The 7,476-nt window shown below is 54.5% G+C and overlaps 2 non-coding genes across 2 annotated transcripts in view; both read left to right on the top strand.

Moving 5' to 3' along the window:
• The first annotated feature begins 6,581 nt into the window (after positions 1 to 6,581).
• LOC125773992 (5.8S ribosomal RNA) lies at positions 6,582 to 6,739 on the top strand. Its single transcript, XR_007420519.1, has one exon. It is a non-coding gene; the product is annotated as a 5.8S ribosomal RNA (ribosomal RNA).
• A 711-nt stretch (positions 6,740 to 7,450) lies between these two features.
• LOC125773993 (large subunit ribosomal RNA) overlaps positions 7,451 to 7,476 on the top strand; it is a 4,179-nt gene continuing 4,153 nt past the window's right edge. Inside the window, exon 1 of the ribosomal RNA XR_007420520.1 lies at positions 7,451 to 7,476. This exon is cut by the window's right edge and continues 4,153 nt beyond it. This is a non-coding gene — a ribosomal RNA (large subunit ribosomal RNA).

The following is a 7,476-nucleotide window of genomic DNA, read 5'->3' on the forward strand; positions in this document are numbered from 1 at the left end:
TTGTCGACAGCTTGGGGCTGGAGATTTTAAACACCGGCACCGCCCCAACCTTCCTGGGCAACGGAGTGGCTCGTCCGAGCGTAGTAGATGTTTCCTTTGCCAGCCGCAGCATCACCGGTGATAATATCTCTCCGGAGCGTCGGTGGAGGATATTAGGCAGATACTCATACAGCGACCATGTTTACATTCGGTTTGCTGTAGGGGAGCTGCTCCAGCGGCCAGCGGCGGATCGTCGTCGTCAGGAGGGTCCTTCCGTACGGGAAAGCGGCACGAGGTGGCGAGCCCGTCAGTTTGACGCTCAGCTTTTCGGCGTAGCGCTCGACGTAACCTCGTTCGCTGAACGGGTTACAAGTGCCGAAAGCTTGGAGCAAGTCCTGACGGAGGCCTGTGATGGAACCATGGCGCGAGTGTTCCCGTCACAGGGTCACTCGGGGCGCCCTGCGTACTGGTGGACGCCAGCGATTGGGGTTCTGTGCGAGGACTGCCGCCTCGCCAAGGAACGCCTGGAAGCTGCCACCGACGAGGAGGTGCAGATTGCTGCAGCCGGTGATCTCCTCCAGGTGCGGACCGCCCTGGAGACAGCAATCAATGACAGCAAAAAGGCGCACTTCGATGAGATGCTGCGGGGCCTTGCGGAGGATGAAACGGGACAGTGGTTCCGCAACGTGCTGAGCCGCCTTCGCGGAAGCTGGACGGCGAGGGAGCGCGATCCGTCGGTGTTAGAGGGTGTCGTCTCTACTCTGTTCCCCCAGCATCCTCCGGTTGACTGGCCATCGTCATCAGGCCAAGTCCTGGAGAGGGGGGAGGAGGAACCTGTTCGGGACGTCACGGTGCAGGAGCTGCTGGACATCGCAAGCTCGCTGAACCCGAGGAAGGCTCCGGGGCTCGATGGTGTGCCGAACGCCGCTTTGACGGCCGCCATCCGGAAGCATCCGGACACCTTTAGGACGCTGTTTCAGGAGTGTTTGAACAACGAGCGGTTCCCGGATGCGTGGAAAAAGCAGAAGCTGGCCCTTATCCCCAAGCCGGGTAAGCCGCCAGGGCTCGCTTCATCTTTCCGCCCGATTCTGCTGTTAAACAACCCGGGGAAGGCGTACGAGCGGTTGCTGCTGTCGCGTATCAATGACGTCATCGAAGATCCGGAATCACCGAGGCTGGCAGGAAACCAATACGGGTTCAGGAGGGGCCGTTCGACGGTGCAGGCGATCCAGCTGGTGGTGGATGCGGGCCGTCACGCGATGTCTTTTGGCCGCACTAACAACAGAGATAAACGCTGCCTTCTTGTTGTGGCGCTTGATGTGCGCAATGCGTTCAATACTGCCAGCTGGCAGTGCATCGCTGCAGCCCTGGAGGAGAAAGGCGTGCCGAGACAGCTCCGCAACATCCTGGGGGATTACTTCGCCAACAGGGAGCTCGTCTATGACACCGCAGACGGGCCCGTTACACGCCGAGTGACTGCAGGTGTTCCACAGGGGTCCATTCTGGGCCCGACACTGTGGAACATCATGTACGACGGCGTCTTGCGGGTCGAGCTTCCTGAAGGGGCCAGCGTCATCGGCTATGCGGATGACATAGCAGTCCTGGCACGGGGTTGCACACCAGAGGAGGCGGCGTCGGTGGCCGAACAGGCGGTGGGCGTGATTGCGGATTGGATGCAGAACCATCATCTGCAGCTCGCTCCGGAGAAGACGGAAGGTGTGATGATCTCCAGTCTTCGTAGAGGTCTACTAAGGGTGCCGTTCCGCGTCGGGGACAGCATCATACGCAGTAAGCAGTCGATCCGGTATCTGGGGGTCCAGATCCACGACCACCTGTCGTGGAAGCCACACGTGGAGCTGTCGACGGCTAAAGCCCTCCGCGTCGTAGGCGTGGTCACCTCAGTGATGAGGAACCACAGTGGGCCCCAGGTGGCCAAGCGTCGGCTGTTGGCGGCGGTGGCGGAGTCCATCATCCGCTATGCTGCCCCCGTGTGGTCCGAGGCGACGGATTTGCAGTGGTGCCGGAGGAAGCTGGCCCAGGTGCAGAGGCCCTTGGCACGTGGTGTCACCAGCTCGTTCGTGTCGGTGGCCTACGAGACAGGTGTGGTGCTGGCAGGCCTGGTGCCGTTCAGGCTGCTGGTACGAGAGGACGCAAGGTGCCATCGGAGGCTCCTAGCTGCCCCGGGCGCCAGCCGCAAGGACATCCGGCTGGAGGAGCGGCAGAGGACTCTCCAGGAGTGGCAGCGAGCGTGGGACGCGGCGGCCGCAGCTCCAACGGCCAGCCGGTACGCGGTTTGGGCCCACCGAATGATCCCGGACTTGCACCTGTGGATGGGTAGGCGGCATGGAGAGGTGGATTTCCACCTCTCGCAGGTGTTAACCGGACACGGGTTCTTCCGGGAATACCTCCATGTCTGCGGTTTTGCCCCATCGGCGGAGTGTCCACGGTGCCCGGGGTCGGTTGAGTCGGTGGCTCATGTGCTGTTCCGGTGCGATGTCTTTCACGAGATCCGGGTGGAGTTGCTGGGACATGGCACTAACGATCCAGTTAGTGAGGACAATCTCGGTATGAAGCTGTTGGAGAGCCCCGAGCGGTGGAATAACATCCAGGAAGCTGCACGTAGAATAACGAAGGTGTTGCAGCAGCTTTGGCGGGAGGACGAGCTGCAGCTCAACCTCAATGCACACCTTGCAGCACCACCGACGGGAGCATCAACGGAGGACGCCGGTTCTCAAGAAGGCGAGCAGGTGTCCGTTGACGGTGTGGCGGAACTCTTCCGGTCAAACCGAGGTCGAGCAAGACGGACCAGAAGAAGTCGCTGGAGGGAGGAAGAACGGGCGGAAGTGCGCCTTGCATCCGCATTGGCAGCAGCCGAACGTGAACGTGAGAACAACATCCTGATGGCGGCGGTAAGGGCGGAGGCAGCTGGCGAAGCTCCACCACCCATCCCCACGAGAGGACGCGGACGGCCTCCTTCTCCGAGGCTGATAAGAGCGCGGCATGAGCGGAGATTGTTTCTGCAACGGGTCTACCGTCAACGCGCCAGAGAAGGGACTCTGCCACCAGTCCCAAGAGGTAGAAGCCGAAGAAGTAGGTCGGCCCCTTCGGAAGCTGAGGTCATCAGACGGCGGGTGAGAAGGCGTGAGATGGAGCGGCTACGCCGAGCGTCACGAAGGGTTCCATCTAACCAGGGAGAGCGTGAGGCGTTATCCGCGGACTCCCTGGCCGCCGTCACAGAAGCAACAACCTCCGGTCGTTAAGTAAGGGGGGAAATGGGCTTGATGGGCTTGATGGGCCAGATGGGAAAGCGAACGAAATTGCGTGAAGAATTGCGAAAGAATTGCGTTTTGGATTGAAATGTTATGCGAAATAATAAAAATGTAACAATAAAGGCGATGCCACTGGCGTTAGATACTCCTGGCCCCAAGCCCCGCTAGGGAACGGGTCCAGGAGAGGGAGATGGGGATTATAATGTAAGGTACTTTAAGAACTTACACTGAATAAAATCCTTGAGTATTAAAAAAAAAAAAAAAAGAAGTGGAGCTTGCGGCTTAATTTGACTCAACACGGGAAAATTTACCAGGTCCAAACTTATCGAGGTAAGACAGATTGATAGCTCTTTCTCAAATTTAAGGGTAGTGGTGCATGGCCGTTCTTAGTTCGTGGAATGATTTGTCTGGTTAATTCCGATAACGAACGTGACTCAAACATGCTAACTAGAACGCTGTCAGCAGTGCGCCTCCGGGCGCACCTGACGTTACAGCCGGGCGGCGCCTTCACGGGCGGTCGTCGGCTACGTTTGCCCTGCTTAGCGGGACAACTTGTGTTTAGCAAGCTGAGAATGAGCGATAACAGGTCCGTGATGCCCTTAGATGTTCTGGGCTGCACGCGTGCTACAATGTGGGTCGCAGCGTGTTCTCGCCAATAGGCGCCCCCATTCCGAGAGGAACGGGAAATCACTAAAATGCCCATCTAGTCGGGATTGGGGACTGCAACGGTCCCCATGAACCTGGAATTTCTAGTAAGCACTAGTCATTAGCTAGTGCTGATTACGTCCCTGCCCTTTGTACACACCGCCCGTCGCTACTACCGATGGATTATTTAGTGAGGTTTCTGGAGGCTTACCTTCCGCGGTTCCTTCGTGAGCTGCAGCTGGCATGGCTGAAGTTGACCGAACTTGATGATTTAGAGGAAGTAAAAGTCGTAACAAGGTTTCCGTAGGTGAACCTGCGGAAGGATCATTACTGATGATCGTCCGCGAGTGACCAACCATGGGCTGCCTTCGGTGTAGCTCGGTCGCTCGCTTGCTATGTGTCAGAATTTGTTGAAAGCCAACTCGTTCGTTGTACACTTTGATGGGTGACCATCACTGTGTCTCCGTGCCGAGCTAGATCTCCCCTAGCCGTAAGGCACTTTGAACGCCCCTTCGACGACGAGTTGCATGTGTGTGGTATGTGTCAGAATCTGGTGAAGCTTTCTGCATGTGATGTGCCTTGTGTGGATCCGTGGCCATTGCATTGTGTCTGGTGCTTAGATACCCAGACACTTAGAACGCTTGCGCGGAAAGCAAACTCGATCGTTGTACACTTTGATGGGTGACCATCACTGTGTCTCCGTGCCGTGCTAGATCCCCCCTAGCCGTAAGGCACTTTGAACGCCCCTTCGACGACGAGTTACAAGAGTGTGGTATGTGTCAGAATCTGGTGAAGCTTTCTGCATGTGATGTGCCTTGTGTGGATCCGTGGCCATTGCATTGTGTCTGGTGTGTAGGTACCCAGACACTTAGAACGCTTGCGCGGAAAGCAAACTCGATCGTTGTACACTTTGATGGGCAACCATCACTGTGTCTCCGTGCCGTGCTAGATCTCCCCTAGCCGTAAGGCACTTTGAACGCCCCTTCGACGACGAGTTACAAGAGTGTGGTATGTGTCATAATCTGGTGAAGCTTTCTGCATGTGATGTGCCTTGTGTGGATCCGTGGCCATTGCATTGTGTCTGGTGTGTAGGTACCCAGACACTTAAGCAAACTCGATCGTTGTACACTGTGATGGGCGAGCATCACTGTGTCTCCGTGCCGTGTAAGAGCTCCCCTGGCCATCAGGCACTTGAAAGGTCCTTCGACGACGAGTTACAATAGTGGTGTGTTAGATACGTCAGGTGATGGTATCTACTGTTGTGCAATACGTATCCGGCCACGGCACGGAACGAACGGGAACTGTGGTGCAGACATACAAAGAGTTAAGCCTATTAGTCATTAACTCTAAGGACGGGGCCATGGGGCGGTACGCAAAGGATACGGATGAGCGAGTATGCAGGCCCAATACTCAATAGCTCGATCCGATCCAAGCACATGAGTTGACTGCGGCGCCAGGTTAACCAATGTGCTAGATTCTATTTGGCCAGTAGAATCTTGTGTCTTATGCGATTTGATACCAAGACACCAGAACGAAAGTTAGTTGAAGAGTTATTAAACTCTTATGAAGTATGGTTGTGCAATCACAACTTATGACTTTAACCTATAAAGTGGATATGGACTTGCAATTATAACATGGAATCTCTACACACCCCATGAGCTCGATCCAATCCACGCACACGAGTTGCCTGAGTAGCGACAGGTATACCGATGTGCAATACGTATCCGGCCACGGCACGGAACGAACGGGAACTGTGGTGCAGACATACAAAGAGTTAAGCCTACTAGTCATTAACTCTAAGGACGGGGCCATGGGGCGGTACGCAAAGGATACGGATGAGCGAGTATGCAGGCCCAATACTCAATAGCTCGATCCGATCCAAGCACATGAGTTGACTGCGGCGCCAGGTTAACCAATGTGCTAGATTCTATTTGGCCAGTAGAATCTTGTGTCTTACGCGATTTGATACCAAGACACCAGAACGAAAGTTAGTTGAAGAGTGATTAAACTCTTATGAAGAATGGTTGTGCAATCACAACTTATGACTTTAACCTATAAAGTGGATATGGACTATCAATTATAACATGGGGCACACACCATGTTCTCGATCCAATCCACGCACACGAGTTGCCTGAGTAGCGACAGGTATACCGATGTGCAATACGTATCCGGCCATAGGCACGGAACGAACAGGAACTGTGGTGCAGACATACAAGGGCCATGGGGCGGTACGCAAAGGATACGGATGAGCGAGTATGCAGGCCCAATACTCAATAGCTCGATCCGATCCAAGCACATGAGTTGACTGCGGCGTCAGGTTAACCGATGTGCAATACGTATCCGGCCATAGGCACGGAACGAACAGGAACTGTGGTGCAGACATACAAGGGCCATGGGGCGGTACGCAAAGGATACGGATGAGCGAGTATGCAGGCCCAATACTCAATAGCTCGATCCGATCCAAGCACATGAGTTGACTGCGGCGCCAGGTTAACCGATGTGCTAAGAGAGTTGTTCCTGGGCCTTCAAAGTGACTTCAAAACTATCTTAGCGAATGGTGGCCATGGGCGTAGACATGAGCCACAAGTCACAAGGCCTGGGACTATTGGGTAATAAAGACAACTTAGTCAGAAAGTTAGTCTTTGGACGTACCACCGGGATTGTGTTACATTGGGAACCTTACTATAAAACCCTAGGCAGGGGATCACTCGGCTCATGGATCGATGAAGACCGCAGCTAAATGCGCGTCACAATGTGAACTGCAGGACACATGAACACCGATAAGTTGAACGCATATTGCGCGTCGGACGATTAAACCCGGCCGATGCACACATTCTTGAGTGCCTATCAATTCCTTGATATACAACAAACCAAACTTCAGGGTGGAGCGTGCCACAATAGAACACTATGGCGAGCAGCCCGTCTAGTGTCGTGGGGGAAACACGCTTCCACACTGTGCATAATGGCGTGCTCGGGACCTTTGTTGGGACCGCAGGGCGCTGAAAGTAAAGGGGTGAACCGCATAAATCGCACGCACGTAAACGCGCACACACACAAATAGAGTGAGACGTATCGTAGGATACCGCTAAGAGTACGTTGTGAAACATGGGGAAATTCAATCGAAAACCTCTTTGATGTCCAAGAATTCGTTGACCGTATCCGTCGTAATACTGGATCAACGTGCTTGGGGGAAAACGTCAAAGGGTTTTATAATAGTGGTGCATGATTAACCCATCGATGCCCGAGGGGAACATGTTGTCCAATACAATAGTGGTGCAGTTGGCTCGACATGCTCGGGGGGAGACATCGTGGGTCCAAGTCGACCAAGTCGACCGAGAGTTGTTGTTGAGAGATCGAATCAAAACGATGCCGAGCGGAACTCGTTGTCCTTATTGGAGTGATATTCGGACAACGTGCTCGGGGGGGCCATCGTTGATTCAAAAATGACCGTAAATTGCCCAATCCGTGTGTGTGTGTGTGTGTGAAGTGTTGTTGCGTATATATCGGTTCGCTATGCCCCGGGTTCGAAACGAATGGAATGTGACTGATTTTGTTGTAGGCCTCAAGTGATGTGAGACAACCC

Source organism: Anopheles funestus (assembly GCF_943734845.2).
Source record: "Anopheles funestus chromosome X unlocalized genomic scaffold, idAnoFuneDA-416_04 X_unloc_70, whole genome shotgun sequence".
Taxonomy (NCBI): Eukaryota; Metazoa; Arthropoda; class Insecta; order Diptera; family Culicidae; genus Anopheles; species Anopheles funestus.